Source organism: Coturnix japonica, chromosome W (genome assembly GCF_054131305.1).
Source record: "Coturnix japonica strain WE chromosome W, WE-NBRP24, whole genome shotgun sequence".
NCBI classification, from domain to species: Eukaryota; Metazoa; Chordata; class Aves; order Galliformes; family Phasianidae; genus Coturnix; species Coturnix japonica.
In genome coordinates this window covers 5,231,206-5,250,994 of record NC_140701.1, presented here as the reverse complement: position 1 = coordinate 5,250,994, position 19,789 = coordinate 5,231,206, and positions in this window count along the sequence as shown.

Here is a 19,789-nt window from a genome sequence, read left to right as displayed (position 1 = left end):
GAGAGTCTTAATTGCATGTCAGAAGAAAGCTGGTAAAGTGGTTATTGCTCATTCTTTCTCATTTGCTGATTCTTTCTTTCGGGTTCCTTTTCCAAAGGAGATTCTGGTGATGGAAGCAGTTGAAGAAAGAACCAAAGCAGCTCTTGCCAAGAGTGCTTGAAGTCCCTGTGGAGAGAAGCAAAGAACTTGGGCTTCCTCTGGGATGCTTCCCACCATGTCTCAGGAAGGAGACAACTGCTGTTCCACTTTCTGCTCTGTGTGTGGAAAGGTACGTCTGGGTTTCTTCTGCTTGTTTTTTCTTTCTTTTTCTGGCTTTGAAGGAGAAGGGGTGGAGCAAGGGGAGACCCACTGGTCATTTGTTACCTCAAGAGCAGGATGGATTTTACATTCACTGTGAAAAACCTGGGCTAGTAGCATGGGCATGTTTCAGGCTGGACTCTTCTTTTGCTGCTTGGTTTCCTTTTGGCTACAGGGAGACAGCTGCCTAAAGGTGTGTTTTCAAACACTCTCCAAAACCATGTTTCATTGTTGCAGGTTGTTCAGTGTGCTCTTGCAGGGTAAATATGTTTGCTGTAGAATCTGAATGGTTTCTGTTCCTAGGGAAGGACTGGGAGGAGGTAGTGAGAAGAGAATTCAATGCCTGAGGTGTATCTTAGTGAGAAATGTTGGCATGAGGTGCTGAAAGTCTTGAGCTGTCAGAGGCCAGTGAGGCTCAGACTCCTTAACCTGCTGGAGCAGGGTGGAAGCAAGGAGTGGGCACTGCCGTCCCACAGGCTGCACTTGGTTCTGGTCTGCCAGGTCTGTTCTGGCCTGGATTTCTTCTGAGAAGTTTGTTGGAGCTGCTTGGAGTAGTGAAGGGTGGGGAAGAAGTGCTGCTCAAGAGCTAAGGCTCCGCTTGATCAATTTGGATGGATTTAACCATGGTATATGAAGACACAGTTTCCATCAGAATGATCCCAGCATTGTGCAGGTGTCTCAGCTGAAGCCCCTGAGCAGATGTCTGAGAGCACCCTCCTACTCCAGCTGAGCCATAGGAAAGCTGACTGTGCCCAGTAATTACAGCTTCTGCAGATTGAATGTGCTTCCAAGTGTTTTCCTTAGTGATCAATCATGTCCCAGCACTGTGATATTCCATCTCTGGCACAATCTGGAGCATCTCTGCAAACCTTGGGTGCTCATTCCCACCAGCGTTTCTTCCTTTCTCTCTTTAGAATCGGTGTGGTGCAGTTCCCTGTGTTTGTGAGCAGCAGCCAGCAGGCTGCAAGAGATCCAATGGCAGCTTTCAGCACACAGAGGGATGTGATGGGGACAGACTGTCCTTACCGCCATGCAGAAGGGAGTTTTTACCATCCTCTCTCAAGAAGTATGAAAGAATAGTGTTTGAATGATAGTTGTGAGCAGGTGCTGTGCTGTAGGGGATGTCAGGTAACCATTCCTATGGGGGTGCGGGAAGGAGCAGTGAAAGTGATGTTTTAGTTTGTGTTTTGGCTGTTAAAGAGGAGTTCCATTTCTGGGAGCAAAACTATGGGCTAAGATGGAAAACAGAAGGGAGAAGGCTGATACCTGGATCGTGGGCTGAGCTTTGGTGTCTGCAGCCATTTGCAGTAGAAGTTTTGCTGTTTTGCACAGTGGGGTTCAGAATGGGAGCTGATGATGAATGGGAGCTGCTCGAGGGACAGACTTCCACGTACAAGATCCAGTGCCTCAATGACTTTCCTCCATCAGCGAGGAGCCCAAAACTGAACATGAGACTTGAGGCGCAGCCTCCCCAGTGTTGAGTCCAAGGGGATGATTACCTCTCTGCTCCTGCTGGCCACACTATTTCTTAGACAGGCCAGGATGCCGTTGGCCTTCTTGGCCACCTGGGCACACTGTTGGCTCATGTTCAGCTGAGCATCGACCAACACCCCCAGGTCTATTTCCTCTGCACAGCCCTGCAGCCACTCAGCCCCAAGCCTATAGCGCTGCATGGGGTTATTGTGGCCAAAGTGCAGGACCTGGCACTTGGCCTGGGTGTACCACATCCCATTCACCTCAGCCCAGTGAGGTTGATCCGGCTTATCTAGATCCCTCTGAAGGGGCCTCCCTTCCCTCAGGCAGGTTGACACCAGCTCCCAGACAAATGACAAAAAGAGAAGAAAGCAGAAATGAAGAAGGCTTCTCTGAGAGCTGCCCCTGCACCTGCAGAGGTGAGTCCTTGTTATGGACAGACACAGCTCTTATTGTCAGGGCCTCCATCTGTCAGACATGAATGAGACTGTAAAATCCTGAGGGAAGTGGCGTCCTGTTTCTGCACTTGCTTTGTTTCTTTGCAGTGTTTGAAGTGTTACACAAAATGAAGGATAAATCTCTAAAGCAGGTGGTCGGGATGCTGGCATGATGATGTTACTTATGTAATTAGTGCTATTATTTTGTAGTATGTTAGCAGTTTGCTAATAAACAAAAAACAAGGGGGTGTTGGAGGGGTCGGTAACAGAGGAAGGGGTCCTGGTAACAGAGGATGCTGAGAAGGCGGAAATACTGTATGCTTTCTTTGCTTCTGTCTTTAGTGAAAAGGCATTCCCTGAGGAATCCCAGAACCTGGAGGTTAATGAGAGAGTCTGGGGAATGGGAGATTTCCCTTTAGTCAGGGAAGAGGTGGTCCGTGAGTGCCTAGGAAACATTAAGGTCCATAAATCCATGGGACCTGATGGGGTGCATCCACGGGTGCTGAGAGAGCTGGTGGAGGTCATTGCTGAGCCGCTCTCTGTAGTCATTCAGAGGCCTTGGAAACTGAGGAGGTGTCTGAAGACTGGAGGATGACCAGTGTCACTCCGGTCTTTAAAAAATGGCAAGAAGGAGGACCCAGGTAACTATAGGCCAGTCAGCCTCACCTCTGTCCCAGGGAATGTGATGGAACAGCTTGTGCTGGATGCCATCTCCAGAGAACTGGGAGTAAAGCAGGTTATCAGGAGTACTCAGCATGGGTTCACCAAGGGGAGGTCGTGCTTGACCAACCTGGTGGCCTTTTATGAAGATGTCACTGGCTGGGTGGATAGGGGGAGAGTGGCAGCTGTAGTCTACCTTGATTTCAGAAAGGCTTTTGATATTGTCCCCCATGACATCCTTATAACAAAGCTGAGGAAGCATGGAATAGATGAGTGTACAGTGAATTGGGTCAAGAACTGTCTGACTGGCAGAGTGCAGAGGGTTGTCGTTGGCGGTGCTGAGAGGGGATTTGATCCAGGTTTATAAATACCTGAGGTGTGGGGGCCATAGTGGCACGGCTGGTCTCTTTTCAGTAGTGCGTGGGGACAGGACTAGGGGTAATGGGCTGAAACTTGTGCATAGGAAGTTCCACATGAATGTGCACTATAACTTCTTTATGGTGAGGGTGACGGAGCACTGGAACAGGCTGCCCAGGGAGATGGTGGAGTCTCCTTCTCTGGAGATATTCAAGACCCGCCTGAACACCTACCTGTGCAACGTGGTGTAGGGAGCCTGCATTGGCAGGGGGGTTGGACTCGATGATCTCTAGAGGTCCCTTCCAACCCCTACAATTCTGTGATTCTGTTGGAATGTGGGAATGCAAGAAAGAATATTCTGAGCAAACCTGTGGAGTGAGATAAATGGCATGAGAAAGCAAAGCTGATAACCAAGGAGGGCACCAGAAGAGAAAACGAAGTCCAATAGGGCATATTTAGAGACAGGTGAAGAACCCTTGAGCTCACTGAGGAGTACTAGGGTGCTCTGGAATGTCTCTTGGGCTCCCTACAGCACACATACTTGCTCTGGGGCATGTCTGGATGTCTGTAGAGCTAATTGCGGGGCCCTGAGAGACCTCTGGGGCACATTAGGTGGCACTGGCTTCCATGTGAGTGTTCCCAGGTTCCCAGATGTCAACAGGGAAGCCTTTGGAGACCCCTTGGGAAGACTCGGTGGGGCCCTAGAGTGATGTAGCAGCTTGTGTTGGTTGCATCTGCTTGGCAGGGAAGCGAGTTCCCTGGTGGGAGCTGACTGAATGGGAGGTGATTCCCTTGGTTTAATTAATTTAATTACCTGGATTATAATTAAATAACACTGTTCAGCGTTCAATCAAGATTATATTTTTCCAAAGTACTTCAGTCATGCATCTGTAGCAGCTTTGCTAAAATATATCAAGTTTATTCAAAATTCCAGTGATGCTCCTAAAGCACTTGAAGTGCATTTGAGGTGGGGAGGGACAAAACAGCTCTGAGAGAATCATCATCAAATCAGAACATTGGAACGGTAACTAATAGCAGAGATTCTGATAAGAATATTTAAATTTTCAAATTACCTTTTTCTAAAGTTGTATTTCACCAAGTTTCATCAATGTGCACACTGAAAAGCTGACTTGCTATGTTTCTTTTTATAAAAAATCATGTGTTACAATTGAGAAAAGAAGGTATAGCATGTAACATCCTCCAAGTAAAGTGCAAAAAACATTTCTTCACAGTTCCAATTAATGTCTTAGGTTTTGTTCAGACTCACTAAATGATGTATTTCAGGGTACATCACATGGGAATATAAGAAGATTATTCAGAACAGGAGCTGCAGAGCAAGATGAACGGCATGGGAAGGTAAGGCCGGGAACCAAGGACACAGCTTTTGTGTCACTCAGCCACCTGTGGCAGAGGTCAGGATTTCAGCAGGGATTTCTGCAGACGTTCCTTGAACACCCCCAGGGTGGGTGACTCCACCACCTCCCTGGGCAGTCCATTCCAGTGCCTGGCCACCCTTTCTGAGAAGTAATATTTCCTAATGTCCAGCCTGAACCTCTCCTGCCGCAGCTTGAAACCATTCCCTCTAGTTCTATCAATAATGACACGAGAGAAGAGGCCGACCCCAGCTCACTGCAACCTCCCTTCAGGAAGTTATAGAGAGCAATGAGGTCTCCCCTGAGCCACCTCTTCTCCAGGCTGGACATTCCCATCTCCTGCAACCACTCCTCATATGGCCCCATTGTGCTCCAGACCCCTCACCAGCTTTGTTGCCCTTCTTTGAACACATTCCAAAGCCTCAGTGTCTTTTTTGCAGTGAGGGGCCACAAACTGGAAACAGAATTCGAGTTGTGGCCTCACCAGTGCTGAGTACAGGGGGACAGTCACCTCTCTGCTCCTGCTGGCGTCACTGTTTCTGATGCAAAATGTATGTAAGTGTCACATGTGTGACATCCTTTTTGATGGAGTTCTGTGACTGGAGTTCAATGGATTTGAGAGCTGACTTGAAGCCTGTGGGCATCACCCAGGAGTTGGGGTGAGAGGATGAGGCGTAGGAACAGGAACCTCTTTGGTCGTTATTAACTCCCAACTTTTTGGTCAGGAATCTCTGTGTGTTACTTTATCATGTAAAGAACAGAGTCATTGTGCAGCTTGTGAATGAATTGATTCACGCCTGCTGATTGGTGCTGTTCTCTACAGGGAGCTGCAATGGAAATGGACACTTGTGGTCCACTGTCCAGCCCCCTCCCGTGTTGGATTTTCTGGGCTTTGAGACACGTCTTCCAGATGCACTTTGTGTTATTTCTGATGTGTGACCTGTTGAGCTCCAGCCCCAAATGAGGATTCAAGTACTACCACCGCAGTCCATTGGGACTGTAGTATTTCTTGCTAAACAGAATTCGTGTGCCCCCTTGTCTTTTGTCTGCACAAAGGATCTTGTAATCATCTCTGTCTGTGTTTCTTTTAGACCCAGAGATGGAGCAGAGAGGAACACAGACTTGGGTGGATCTTCATTCAGGAGCAGGGACACGTCATGCTCATCTGAGGTGTCTGGCTGACAGCAAGAGCAGAGAGGTAAGTTTCATAGGGTCGCGTGCCCATTTTATTTTATTTTTAATTCATGATGCATAGAGGCGTTCCCCAGACAAAGTGAGCATTTCTCAACTGGACTTTCTAGAAATGAGCTAGGCAGTGAAAATGGGTTTGAAGCATTCCTAAGAGTCCCGCAAGAGAATGCTGAGAGTTAATCTGGCACCCTCCTTTGGAAACGTCCGTTGTCTGTCAGCTCTTCAGCTGTGCCCTAACACCTCCCATTGCGCTGCCACACCAGGATAGAATTCCAAGCCCACACTGAGTCCTGGAATGTTGTGGTGCCGTGTTGGAATCAGATGTGACCACGTGGTCTTGGCTCCCCGCCTTGTGGGGGGTCATGGTGGACCAGGCTGTTGGCCGTTGGTGATGTCATAAGCGGCTGGAATGAGGGGAGGAGCGGTGCGTTCTGTGTTCCTTTGTGGGTGAGCTAGTGGTCAGAGTGGTTGGTTGCGTTGTGGTTCTTGTGCCTTTAGTGCCATTAGTTAGTGCTGTTAGTTAGTGCCTTTAGTTAGTTAGTGCCTTTAGTTAGTTAGTGCCATTCGTTAGTTAGTTAGTGTCGTTCGTTAGTTAGTTAGTGCCATTAGTTAGTTAGTGCCTTTAGTTAGTGCCTTTAGTGCCTTTTTCTTCACACCGTCGTGTGTGAAGATAGCTTGAGGGGATCTCACTGCCAGGTATGTGCCATATTTTGTCCCCCCATATGGTTTTGCCGCAGGGCATGCGTGGGTAGCTCTGAAGAAGTCTGTCCATACTGTGCTGTGTGAATAGAGAAAACAGAAGTGTGTTTCTGCTCTGTTCCAGCTCTTCACACTTGCTGTGATGGGTGCTGCGTGCAGTGAGATCAGCCGTGAGCCTGAGGTGGCGGCGACGGAGGTACAGTATGAAGCTCTGGCCGGTCTTTTTTCCCTGTGTTGAGCCATTAGAAGGAGCTGCAGATGTACTCTCCTGCAGGAAAGAATGGGCCAAAAAGGGCCTGGCCAGCTGTCTGCGCCAGTGCCATTGCTGATTAGTCTGGGTAGAGAGAGATGCATCTTTGCATGGCCTGGCAATGCACGCCAGAAAGGGAAATAACTGTGATGAGACGTGCAGCTCCTTCTGATGTGCTCCTGATAAGGATGGAGCGCGTTTGCTGCAGCTTTCTGTGCAGATGTGCTCCTCACCTTGAAATCCTCCTGGTTTGTCCTCAGCTCCTGACCACGGCCTGTGCTCTGTTTTGCAGGCTGATAACATGTGGAAGCCGCAGCTGGAGCGTGTAGTGTCATCGATTAACATTCCAGCGATTGCGGCAGCCCATGTTATTAAGACCTACGTCGCCGAGGGGCCGGGTGCACTCTCCCTTGAGGTAAGCAGTTACAGGCATTCCTTGTTGTCATGCATAGAATAAGGCAGTTGTTTGAGATGTGTTTTCCTGCCAGATTTGCTGAATGTGGGATTGACGTTTCAATCTCTTGCAGGTCGGAGATATGGTGTGCATTGTTGATATGCCACCAAAGGAGCTGAGCCCCTTTTGGAGAGGCAAGCGTGGCTTTGAGGTAGGCACACGTTTTTGAGTAGAGAGCACAACTTGAGTAGAGTCGGGAATCTGAGATTGGAGGTGCTCTGCCTGCACAGGATGGCTTCTGGATGCAAACAGTTGCCCTGTGTCTGTGTCAGAGGACCTTTCTTATGGCTCTGGGCTCGGGCTAATGCCCACCTGTCTTTTTGTTCTTGTTACAGGTTGGACTTTTCCCTGGTGAGTGCGTTGAACTCATCAGGGGAAAAGTTCCTGAGTCCCTGGTCAATTCCTTGCCAAAGCCTGGTACGTATGTTACATTTGGTAATGCGGGTTAGTAAAATGGGGTCAGAACGTGGCTTTCAGGGGGTTCCTTAATTCCCTAGTAGAGCAAGATTAGCAAGAGTACTGCATTAAGCTCCTTGGTTACCTCCAGGGATAGGGAAAATCTGTTCTTGCGTGTCCTTGTTGGGAATGCTCTTCCCGTTGTTACATGCCATGTCGAATGCATTATGTTTGCCCGTGTCCAACCGAGCCAAGCCTGAAATGAACTGGTTTCTTTGTTTTGTTGCGCAGTGCCAAGGAGACGGGGCAAGCTCCTCCCCTTCCTTCGCTCCCTGGTGAAGGCCCGCCCCAGGAGAGCGACGGAGCCGGAGCCAAAGAAGGAAGGGGTGTTTGGGTGTGACCTGGGGGAGCACCTTCTCCGCTCTGGCCGTGATGGTAAGGAACAGCCCATTCCTGAGATCTTCCTCCGTTGGGCATATAAAGTTGAAAGGGAGATCATATTTAGCAATTGTTTCAGCCTGAAAATGCAGGAAGCCTTCTGGCCACAGAGAGCATCCTGCATCCTTTTCCTAGCTTTTCTAGTCTTTAGATTCTAGAGGGAGCTGTGATGGGATTTGCAGTGTCTGTGGCTTTGCCAGACTTACTTTCTCCAGGCTGTTGATAGGTCGTGGCATTTCTGGAAAGCCAAGAACATGTCTCTGTGCAGTTTCCTCGCAGCTGTCTCTGCCAGCATTCTCCTCTAAGGAGGAAGCAAGCGGTAGCCTGGCTGGGCTTAGTGGATGGGATGTGAGTAGGGCATGGCCTGAACCAGGAATTGAGTAAGAAGCTGAGCTAACTGCTGGCTCTTGTTCTGTGGTCCCCCAGGTCCTCGAGAGCTGTGCTCAGTTCATTGAGGAGCATGGCGTAGTCCAGGGGATATACCGCCTGTCCGGCTTCATGTCCAAGATCCAGCGACTACGGTAAGAGTGCTGCGACTGACACAGCTGTCAGTAGGGGCCCGTGCCATGCTGCGGGTGTTCAGAGGAACCCCTTCCTTTTCTTGACTGTTATTTGTGTGGCTTTGGACTTGTTTTCGTCTTTTTCAAAGCCCTCTGCCCAATTCTGTGTCCTTCTCTGCAGCCATGAATTTGATTCAGAGCAAGTTCCCGAGCTCAGCGTCCGAGAAATTCACAGCGTGAGCTCCCTGTGTAAAATGTATTTCAGGGAGCTCCCAAACCCTCTCCTGACCAACCAGCTGTATGACAAGTTCTTGGTAAGCTCAGGGCAATGTCTTGATAAAGACACTTACCTCTTCCCTGGGCGTCCTGGCTAGTGGTTGCAGCAGTGCCCCAGCTCTGAGGTCTTCTTTCTGTTAGCCACATGAGGCATGTCTTTGCCGCATCCTGCCTCTCACTGATGGCACTTGTGGTGGTGCCAGGAGGTGCTTATTTAAGTTATTCACCATGTTTGCGAGAATTCCCTTTCCTTTGCTGTTCCCCTCCTATTGGTAGAATGGGGTTAACAGCAAAGTGGACTTGGACACAAATGCCTGCTGCAAGGAGCTGCAATACGCAATCAGGCAGTAAAGCCCCCCAGATCTTGCACTGCTTGTCCTTGATGGCACAGGCTGCGTGCTGCTGTGTTCCCCTGATGCCTCTTGGAAGGCATTTAGTCTTCCTCGGGGCTGACCACTAGCGCGCTGTCCCCATGGTTCCCAAACCTGTGGCAGCTCTCCAGCCTGACTGGTGTCTGAATCCCTTCCTGCCTTTTTCCAGGACGCTGCCGGTGCTGCAGAGGAGGAGCGGGTGCAGAGAATGAAAGATGCCATCCAGCAGCTGCCCGCTCCTCACTACAGGTCAGTGCTGCACTCGGTCTGCTGAGCTCAGCCCTGCTGCCTTTCAGAGGGCGATGATGCGATTCCAGGTGTTGTCTCACACCTGCAACATCATGCCTGTGCACACTGCAGCGGCTGAAGGCTGCATTGGGTCAATTGATTGGGTCAGTTCCTTGGCACGGGGGCACGGTTGTTGCAGCCGATGGCTGCGGCTGTGCTTTGCAGGGCTTGGTGCTGCAGCGTGGTGGCACTGGGAACGTTTTATGTACTTCATATTCAGGGTGGTAGCAATGACAACAACCAGCATGAAGTGATGTTTGTTTTGTGCACTGCAGCACGGCTTCCTTTTTGATGCTGAACATCTGCCTCTCTTGTTTTCTAGGACTCTGCAGTACCTAATGAAACATCTGGCGAATCTCGCAGGGAACTGCTCCGTAACAAACATGCACGCTAAGAACTTAGCTATAGTGTGGGCTCCAAACCTCTTAAGGTAAACTTCTTTTTCCGTTTGAACACGATGCTTAGTTCTGCTCTCCCCCAACCCCAGGGACACTATTTCTAGATGGCAGTTTCTACTCACTTGTTAGGCTGGGACAGCTGTGTCCCTGATCATCCAGGAGAATTTCGTCAGTGGCATCGCTGTTTGCCCACTGCAAAAGTCTCCAGAGCTCAAGTTGACAGTTTTTGGCTACAGAAATTCAGACATGGGGAAATGATCTTGAGGAAATGACTTGTAAGATCTGCCTTTTCTTCAGATCCCAGCAGAGACCGTCTGCCTGCGCCACTGAAGCTGCCTCCATGGAGCTGCAGATGCAGACAGATATGGTCGAGTTCATCATCAGCCACACAGATGTTTTCTTCTGCTCCAAATACACACCAGCTGTGGGAGAGGGTGAGCATCTTCCTCCATTAGCTTGATGTTGATCTGACACCTTGATCCAATCCAGGTCTTCTCCTAGCCCTTTGAAAATGCTTTGCTGTCGAGGAGACAGCAGGCTTCTGGGCTTAGATTAGAATATGGCGCCTTGTTGCTGGGTCCTTAGTGTGTCCAAGCCCAAACCTTACATGGAGAAAAATGTCACTGTCATTTAGGTGTTCTTCATAGAGGTGAAGCTTGATTGAAGTGTGTCAGGAAAGCTTTCTGAGGTCACAGCCCCTAGTTTTTCTAGGCTTTTTGTTTGCCTGTTTCAGTACAGAGAGCTGCTCTTAATTATGGTTGTGTCCTTTGCCACGGGCATACCTTTGAGCACAGAGTTTTTTTGAGCTCCTCTTCTTTGAGTGACTCGGATAAGCAAGTCTGACAGAAATGCAGAACTGGGATGGCTGTGCTGCTGTTTTCTGATCCTCCGTCTTACCTGTGGTTTTCCCTTGCAGGGCACAGTTCTCTGGCCGGGCCCAAGTCTGTGTCTCCTGCTACAAAGCTGCTCACGCTGCAGGAGGCACAGGCTCTGAGAAGCGGCCAGAGAAGCTCTCCCACTGCAAGTCGGAGCAGAGAGATAGAAGTGGAGGAAGGCCCCGCAGCTGTACCAGGGACCTTCCACACAGTCATTGATCTTCCATCAAAAAGGTAAAGAGGACTTCCCATTCCAGCCCCTATCTTCATTGGTTGGGTGGGTTTTATTGGTTTAATTTTTATCCATTACATATATATATGAGCCTGCCAGCTCCTGTCCTGTCTGGCCTTTACTCACATGCTCCGCATCTATCTTGACATGTTTGAGAGGAATGTAGCCAGCAGGACTTGAGGGCTGAGCTGTAGGAATGGAAGCATCCTCTGCTGAGCAGACAGTGCCAGGAATGGGCAACAATTGGCAAGGGCTCGGTGCAGCTCTTCCCTCACCCTGCACCACGACTGACAGCATGCTCTGTTTTCTCTCTCCAGACCAAGTTCTCCCAGTAAGAGGGCAGAGTCACCAGCTGGCAGTTGGTGTTCATGCTTCTGACTGCACTGACCATCCCATATGGCTGAACACCAACTGCAGAGCAGTGCCAGGGAGCCCTCTGAAGCAGAACTCGTGGTCCTGGCAGGTAAGCATGCAAATCCAGCTTTCAAAACACTGCTTGTCAGCAACACAGGTAGAATTCATGCTTTTAGTGGGCTTGTACCTCCTTGTGGTGTTCAAGCCCGTGCCTGACATCTTCATTTAACCCCTGTCTTTCCCAAATGAGTCTCTTGTCAACACAAGAGCTGGACCTGCACGAGGATCACTTTCAAGGCAGTTACACTGTTGCTAGAAGCCTATTTGTTTCTGCCCACCACCACTACATAGCCAAATGTCAAGAACCTGTTTCATGATTCATCTTCTGAACATTCAACACTAACTGCTGTGCATCTCCTCCTTCCTAAGTGACTCCAGCCCTTGTGGAACCCAAGGACGCAGCACATATGATGATGCAGCATCCTGTGCTTCCATCAATATAGAACTGTTAGGAAGCACAGGATGCTGCAGTTCAAGTGACAGCCTTTCAATCGACAGCAACGACGAAGAAAAGAATGTAATCCAAGTGCAAGCTATCATTCATCCCATCCCTGATGAACCTGCTGACCTGAGCCTGCAAGACACCTCAGACACCAGCCTGGACTGTGACCCAGAGCCTTTACAGGAAAGCCCTGCCCAAGCAGAGCCCGAGTGCCCCGACAGCAGCACCACCATGCAGGCTCAGGTCAGCATTACAGAGGAGAAGCCAAACATCTTGGAGGGGGAGGTAGAATCAGGCCAAGAGTCCCAGGCTCCAGGCAACAGCACGACTTCAGAGCCACTCTCATGTGACAACAGAGCATGAGTCACATCCTTCCACCACACCTCACACCCCATCCTTTCTCATATAGAATAAAGGCACGCTCGTGCTCAATCAACGCCTTGACTGCATTCTGAGTTTTCATTCACAGAGATTGGGATGAGTGTAAGAAACATCAAGGCAGCTCAGCTTGCAACGCTCTGGCTGTGGGGTGCGTGCAGGGACACTGTAACCATACAGGGAAAGGCTTCCACTGCTTCCTCAAGCTGTAGTCCAGCCCTGCTACTGCTCTGTGGCACAAAGCCCTGAGGGATGTTCCATATTGTTAACCTAAGTGAAGCCAGCTTCATGCACTGTGTTTTGTTGTTTCTGGGTGAGAGGGGGATGCACGTTGGTGAGAAGATGAGCATTGCTGGATCTGCCACGAGTGTCCCTTCTGCCTCTAAGAATATGTCCTAAGTAGGATGTGAACACTGCTGGCACTTCCTCATTGCACGTGCTTGGAGGATCTTCAGTTCTTGCACATTCAGGATGTCTGTCAGTGACTACGAGGAAATTCTCAAGTACTAGGAATTCCATGAAACAGTTGGAACGGGTAAGTGTCATCTTTGTACAGAAACAGCACGCCTAACAGTCTGTCTCACCACTCTAGAATTAATGTGATAATAGATTGACAGCTCTTGTCAGTTCTCTAAGTCAGGTTTCATTAGTATAAACTTGAAATTGGATTTTTGAAACCAGTTGGAAATTGATGGTGCTGATTACCTCTTCCTCTAATTAAAACATTACACCCAATGCTAGGTACTCTGCTTTACTTGTTGTATTATATTAGAGAAGAATTCACGCTCAACTTTAAGCATCTGTGTTTTGAATTATAGGTGGTTTTGCAAAGGTAAAACTCGGGCGGCATCTTCTTACTGGTGAGAAAGTTGCACTAAAAATCATGGAGAAAGTTACTGTAGGGGTAAGCCAAAAGGCATTTAAATATGATAATATCTTCTGTTGGAGTTGTGGAGTTCTCAAGAACACGGGGGCAGGTGGGATGGTACATACGAATGCAGCCTACTGGTCCCATTGCCTTTTGAAAGATGCTGTAGAGCTGGAAAAAGTTTAACAGAGCACCACAAATCTTGTTCCTCGTTGTTCAGAGGGCAGTATTCTCTGGCTTTAAAATGGAGGAAGGTATGACATTATTACATTACATTACATTATTATGACATTATTACAGCAACTTTACCAAAATGCCAATGAAAATGCTGAATGTTTTACTTTTCAGTTTTCACAGCTCTGTTTCAGAATTTCTATGGGAGTGATGTCAGTCATTGCTGAGTTGATGGTGAATTGTGTACTGTCCCATATGTGCTTGTTCTGTTCCACAGCAGTCAGATGTGGTACCTGGTATGTCACAGTAGTTAGCGATTTCATCACTTGCTTTTATGGTCTCTTAAGGATGACTTGCCTCATGCTAAAACAGAAATTGATGCCATGAAGAAGTGAAGTCATCAACATGTTTGCCCACTGTATCATGTAAGAGAGACATCAAAGAAATATTTATAGTCTTAGAGGTAAGAAATAGTTTCTGCTTTCTGTGCTGTCATTGTTACTTATCTTTCTCTGATACTCTCTAAATGCATTTTCAGATAACCTTATCTTACAGTGAAGCTGTTTGATTGCATTGTTTCTAAGGACCATCTTCTGGAATAGGATGCTCCAGTCTTATTTTGACAGATTGTTTCAGCAATTGCTTATGTTCACAGTCAGGGTTATGCCCAGAGACCTGAAACCAGTGAGCCTGAACTGCAGTCAGTCTTCCATAAATAATAATGAATGTGTTTTTATTTTTCTGTTGGGAGAGAAAGTTACAGTACTCCACTCCATTCCAGTGGATTGCAGGAGAGAACTGAAGGGGGGAGAAGTAACACAAAGTAGAACTCATGGGTTGAGATAGAATTATGTACTGAGATAGAGAAAAGGATAATAGTTATGATGAATGCAAAAGCAAGTATCTTCCTCTGAAAGGGGAGTAAAACATGATGCTCCTAATGAGCGGAGCAGAGACACAGATCTGATCTGAGTGTTGGTTTCACATTTTTGTGATGCTCTTTGCTGCAGTTTGTATCTAGAGAGAAGCCCTTGTGGTGTCAGTCTGTTGTGTAACCTGCTCTAGTTTTGTGCCTCAAGGAAGAGTGATCCTTTAAACAAATGGTGGCTATACAGAGGGTATGGGGTGAGATGCATTCCTCTGGCCCCATCCAATGGATTTTCTGTCACTGAAGACTTGAAGCACAGGTTAGGTACTGGAAGGCTTGAATATTTCCTCACCAATAGGTTAGAGCTTGGCATTTTGTAAGCTGCTGGTATCTCTCAGTAAAGCAAATCATTAAAGCACGAGCATTTTCCTAGGCATCTTATGAAATCCCTCTATCTAAGGCTACTGGAAGGCACTCTGAACAAACATCTTTCTCCCCAGCTTCTCTTCTCTGAGTGGGAGCTTCAGCCCCCTGCACAGGCTGGAGGTCATCCACAGAGTTTGTTTCAGGTTGTTATCCTTCCTGGCCAAAAACCAGATACAGTATTGTAGATGTGGTCCAGTGAGTGTTGAAGCAGGAATGACTTGTCCTGGTCTGGTTGTGCTGCTTTTTAATGCAGCTGATGATCTTGTTGTACTTCTTTTCTGTCAGAGCACACTGCTGGCTTGCATTCAGCCTGTGGTCTCTCACCACTTGTCCTCCTAGTCCCCAGGTCCTTTCCAACAGATACAAGCTAGTATTTCCCACCTGGGATATTGGAAGATGGGAACTTGCCAGCAGTCAGTGAAGATCTCTGAGACAGCGAGAGCGAGCGAGCTTTGAGTAGACTGGGAACCACTGTCCACAGCAGGAAAGAAGAGAAGAGAAAAGATGTTTCCTTGGGCACTTGGGTGGAAATCATTCCTGACTGCTTTGTCATCCACCGGGAAAATCTGCTGATTGACAATTTAAAGCTGTTTTCATAGTCTGAGCTGTAGATAATCTTGTAGGTATATCACCTGTCTTATGCAAGGGTCTGTAATAGGAGGATGGGGTTGGTGTGTCTAAGGAACCTTCTAAGGAACTGTATGTAGGATGAGATTGTGGATAGAGTAAAATGACTTTTGCAGGTGACATACGGATCCTCTGATTGCATATGCCTGAACTGAATTGTTCCTTGATCTTAAAACTGATTTCCAGAAGCCTTTATTAACATGTAAGATGGGTGCTGGTAAGAAAGAATGGGAAGACTGCCTTACTGATTCCAAAAGAATTACTTTTGAACCTCAAATGATTTTTCCTGGCCAAAGTTAGAGCCTCTCACAGGTAATCGAGACCAACAGGCTGTTGTTGCACCTTCAACAGGCACAATATAGATGATCAGCTGAGGAAAATAAAGCATCATGCCAAGGGTACTAGATAAGTGAGCAGCTTGAGATCTGCACATTCATGTGATGCTCATGGCCTTAGACAATATTTGCTTAGTGAGGTCACATTGAATGAAAACAAAATCTAAGGTGAATGAAAACATACACAGGAGAAGAAGCCTCTGAGGCTTCTGAAGTGTTATGACCAGAAGACATAAACTCTGTTAAAGCAAACATTTCTCTCTATTTTTTGTGTTCTTCCAGGGAGGCCTTGATTACCGCCTGAACACATGCTGTGGAAGCCCAGCTTATGCAGCACCAGAGCTAATCCAGGGCAAAGCGTCTATTGGCTCAGAGGGATGTAGAGCGGTGTTTGTTTTCCCCTCTTTCCCTTCCCTCTGCACAGAGCATTTAAAGGCAGTGGAGCTCAGGCAGGCTCTCTTGGTTTCCCTTCTGAATTCTGCTAGGTTGCATTGCTTGGTAGCTCTCAGAAGCTGTCAGTGGCCACAGACTAGAAAAGTGCAATTGGTCTCAGTTCACACAGCTGGCTGGTTTGTCTCTGGCTAATCCTGAACTGCCTCAAGCGACTGCTTTGGTGCTCTACAAAACAGCAACTTCAGAGATCTCTTTCTATTACTAAGTTTTTGAAAGAGCAATTTGCTCTGTTAATTATCCATCATTTTTGTGCAATCTGTTTTTCCTTTCATGATGACATTATGATGGCACTCTACAGGAGGATACCAGTGGGTATCAGTGGTGCTAGAATACACTGAGAAGGGAAATAGCTGAGCTTGACAAGAGGCCTTGCTTTTCGTATGGCAGAACATGCTGAGCTGTGGGTAGAAAGGCCTGTCTGCTGAATATTGTCCCTGTTTTTGCTGCTTTGTCTACCAGTATTTTGTGGATTTGGTTCTACGCTTGGTTGGCCTATGTGGCACTGTAGCCTGATTCTATACCATGATAGCATACAGAATTTGAGGAGAAGTATTTTCTTGCTAATGGGCTGGATTTTTTGTATCTGGTTCTTCCACTGGCTGCTCCCTATACTATCTGTAGTAAAAATAGAGACACATCATTTGATTTCCCAGAAATGAATGTTCCTAAATGCCAGCTCTTCTCATGTCTATGAAGAGCAAAGTTCTGCATTTGCTATTAGAATTTACTCCAGAATCAGGAGGTAATGTAGGACCCCACAGATTGCCTTCAGAATTCAACAGGAAGTTGTGTTTCTTTTCGGAGAACTTAATCAGAATGCAGTATAAAAATTGATAATCTCATGGGTATTAAGTTACAGGCTTGCTATTTCTGCACTGAATTTGTTTTTATTTTACATGGTTGTGATCTGAAAGTTGCTTCAAACGCAGGCACCTCGGCACTGTTGTGTAACTGAATTTCACACATTATAGAACCTCAAATATCCTGGAATCTAAAACTCTGACTTGTTTTCAGTCTGCTGCTTGAGTCTATTCAGGGTCATAGTGTCTGTGTGGAGTGTGTGGGGAGATTGTTGCTGCAGATCCTGGGAAGTTGCTGTGTATTTGCAGACAATGGCTGCTGTTGGTCACTGGGTGCCACTGTTGCTCTGAAGAACAGCTGTGCTGTGCATGCAGCACAGCATGCTGTGCACGCCATGGAACTAGGAATCAAGAAGAGATAGAAGCGTCACTTCTGCTCTAGTAAAAGGTCTCATCTGCTGACAGGCTTTTGTACTTGAATTCAGAACTCAGGACCTGTTGCCACAGAGGGACTAGTTGCTGAATTTGGATGACTCTTTGTGTTTTCTCCTTGTAATAAGTAGACATAACTCTAACTATTTAAAAACGAATCTGAAATCATGGCTAATTATTGACTGCTGCACAGCAGAACACTACCACTGTGAGATTGGGCTGTGAGATGACTTGAAAGCTGTTTCCTCAGTATAGGTCTTATTCTTGCAGCTGGGACACCTTGATGAAGACTGTGTAACAGCTTTCTGTGTTTCACAACAAGAGAAGAGAGAGTAGATCAGCATTAACATCAGAGGTAATAAACGTATGTCAGTAATTCTCTGTATTTAAGCCCACTCCTACAGTAAATAACCTTACTGTATGAACAGACTCTAACACTCACTTATTCTCAAACATGAAATATTTCACACCTTTCAGAGGTAAGGTACCACTGCAGAACTTCATAGTCTACCTAATAACTACATTTCTGAAGTTCACATTTATTCATTTTTTTCTCCTTTAATTGTATTTTCTCAGCCTTTCTGTTATATTTTTCCATGCTGAAATCCTAGGTACAGGGAATAAAGCGAACAATCGACCTACAAGGGAAAAAGTTCTTCAGTTCAAGTCTGTGATATTTTCACAGTCTTAATTCAAAGGACTTCTAATGCCTGATAAGTAATTCAAGCTTATTATACTACACTGAGTCTGTCAAGCATTGTACCCACGGTTCTCATACTAGTCAAAAAGCTGCTGAAAATCCAGCTGAATGTCGATGCTCCTTGGAGCTGGGCTGGAACTTGGCACACAGAAATGGGAGTCCAGCTGAAATGCTGTACAAACTGAATTAGTAGGAGCTTTGCCATTCACTTCAATAGAGAGATTCTGGCACCAGCTTTAGTTTTCACTTCCAGCAATTGTACAATACACTAACTTTCAAGCAAAAATGAGTGTAGTCTGCTTCTTGATCTCAGACATATTGTGTGAATTAGCTGAGGCCTGAAACTACCCTAATGTGATCAGACGTGAAGGTTGCACATCAAGGGGAAAATATGGCAGACATGCAGAATTTTTCTTTGTACTGACAATGTTTCTGAAGAGATCTAAATCCTCTTGTTTTCTAGTGGGATTACAACCAGTTGTGGCAACCTATCTCTTGCTTCAGTCTAAGAAGGCTCGTGGCAAGCACATTCCCTTGAGAATTCCATCCCAAACAGGACGTGCCAGTACCACACAGTCAGGAAGCCTGGGGGTAAGTTTTAGAGTTCAGCACAAGGTTCTGGTCAAAATGCCTCTGTGTGCTGAAGCTCTGCCTGGGTAAACAGTCTGGTGGCCTAAACATCGGTGAGGGAGCATGTGTGCAACCAGTCTTGGTCTTCAAATCTTGTTCTATGATAAGGCCACCCACTCAGTGTATGAAGGCAAAGGATGTAATCTTTCTAGATTTCAGGGAGGCCTTTGATCCTGTCCCTTTGGCTGCATGTTCCCAACCTCTCGCTCAGCCACGTAGACCAATAGTACTATTGAGGTTTGAGATCTTTCTGCTGTGGATGGGTTCCTTTTGTTATCTCTTGGTGGTGTTATCTCTTTTCTCCAGTCATCAGGGCTGTAAGATCTGTCAATGCTTGCAAAGTCTGTCCATTTCCTCTTTCTGACTTCCTTCTCTTGCAGTTAGAGTAAGCTCTGTGGCCTTCCTTACTTGCAGCTGGGCTAAAGTCCAGCAGTCTGTGGCATTGGGCTTCAGCAAGTTTAACTGCATCTTCTAGGCAAGTTCTGGGCAAGATTATTCTACTCAGGAAGCACAACAAATCAGAGAACAAAAATAGCCTCATGAAAATAGAAGCATAGAATGGCTTGGATTGGAAGGGTCCTTGAAGATGACGTAGTCCCACACCCAAGCTATAGGCAGGGATACCTCCCTGTAGACCAGGTTGCTGGAACGTCCTACCCAGCCTGGCTTTGAATGCTTCCAGGGAGGAGGCATTCACAACCTTGCTGGGCAACCTGCTCTGGTGTCTCACCAAACCCACAGTAAATAATTTCTTCCTAATATCCAATCATAATGTACCTTCTTCCCATGTAAAGCCATTTCCCCTCATTCTGTTGCTACCTGCCCTTATGAAAAGTCCCTCCCCAGCCTTCCCTGTAGGCCCTCTTCAGATACTGGAAGGCCACTCTAAGGTCTCCTTGGAGTCTTCTCCAGGCTGCAGAGCCCCATCTCTCTCAGCCTGTGCACATAGCAGAGGTGCTTTCAGCCCTCTCTGATCACCTTCATGGCCCTCCTCTGGACCTGCCTGAACAACTCCAAGTCCTTCTTGTGTTGAGGGCTCCAGAACTGCATGCAGTGCTCCAGATGGGGTTTCAATGAGAGGAGTGTGGAGGGGCAGCACCACCTCCCTCCACCTGCTGGTCATGCTTCTATGATTTAAGGCTTATGCTTTAAGGTCCTATATGCTTTTAGGTTTAGATAGTGCAGTCGCCTCACCTCTTCAGGTTTATCTATGAAGGTCCCTTCCAAGTGAACCGTGCTGATCCAGACAGTTCGGACTGCTCATTAAATGTTTTAAA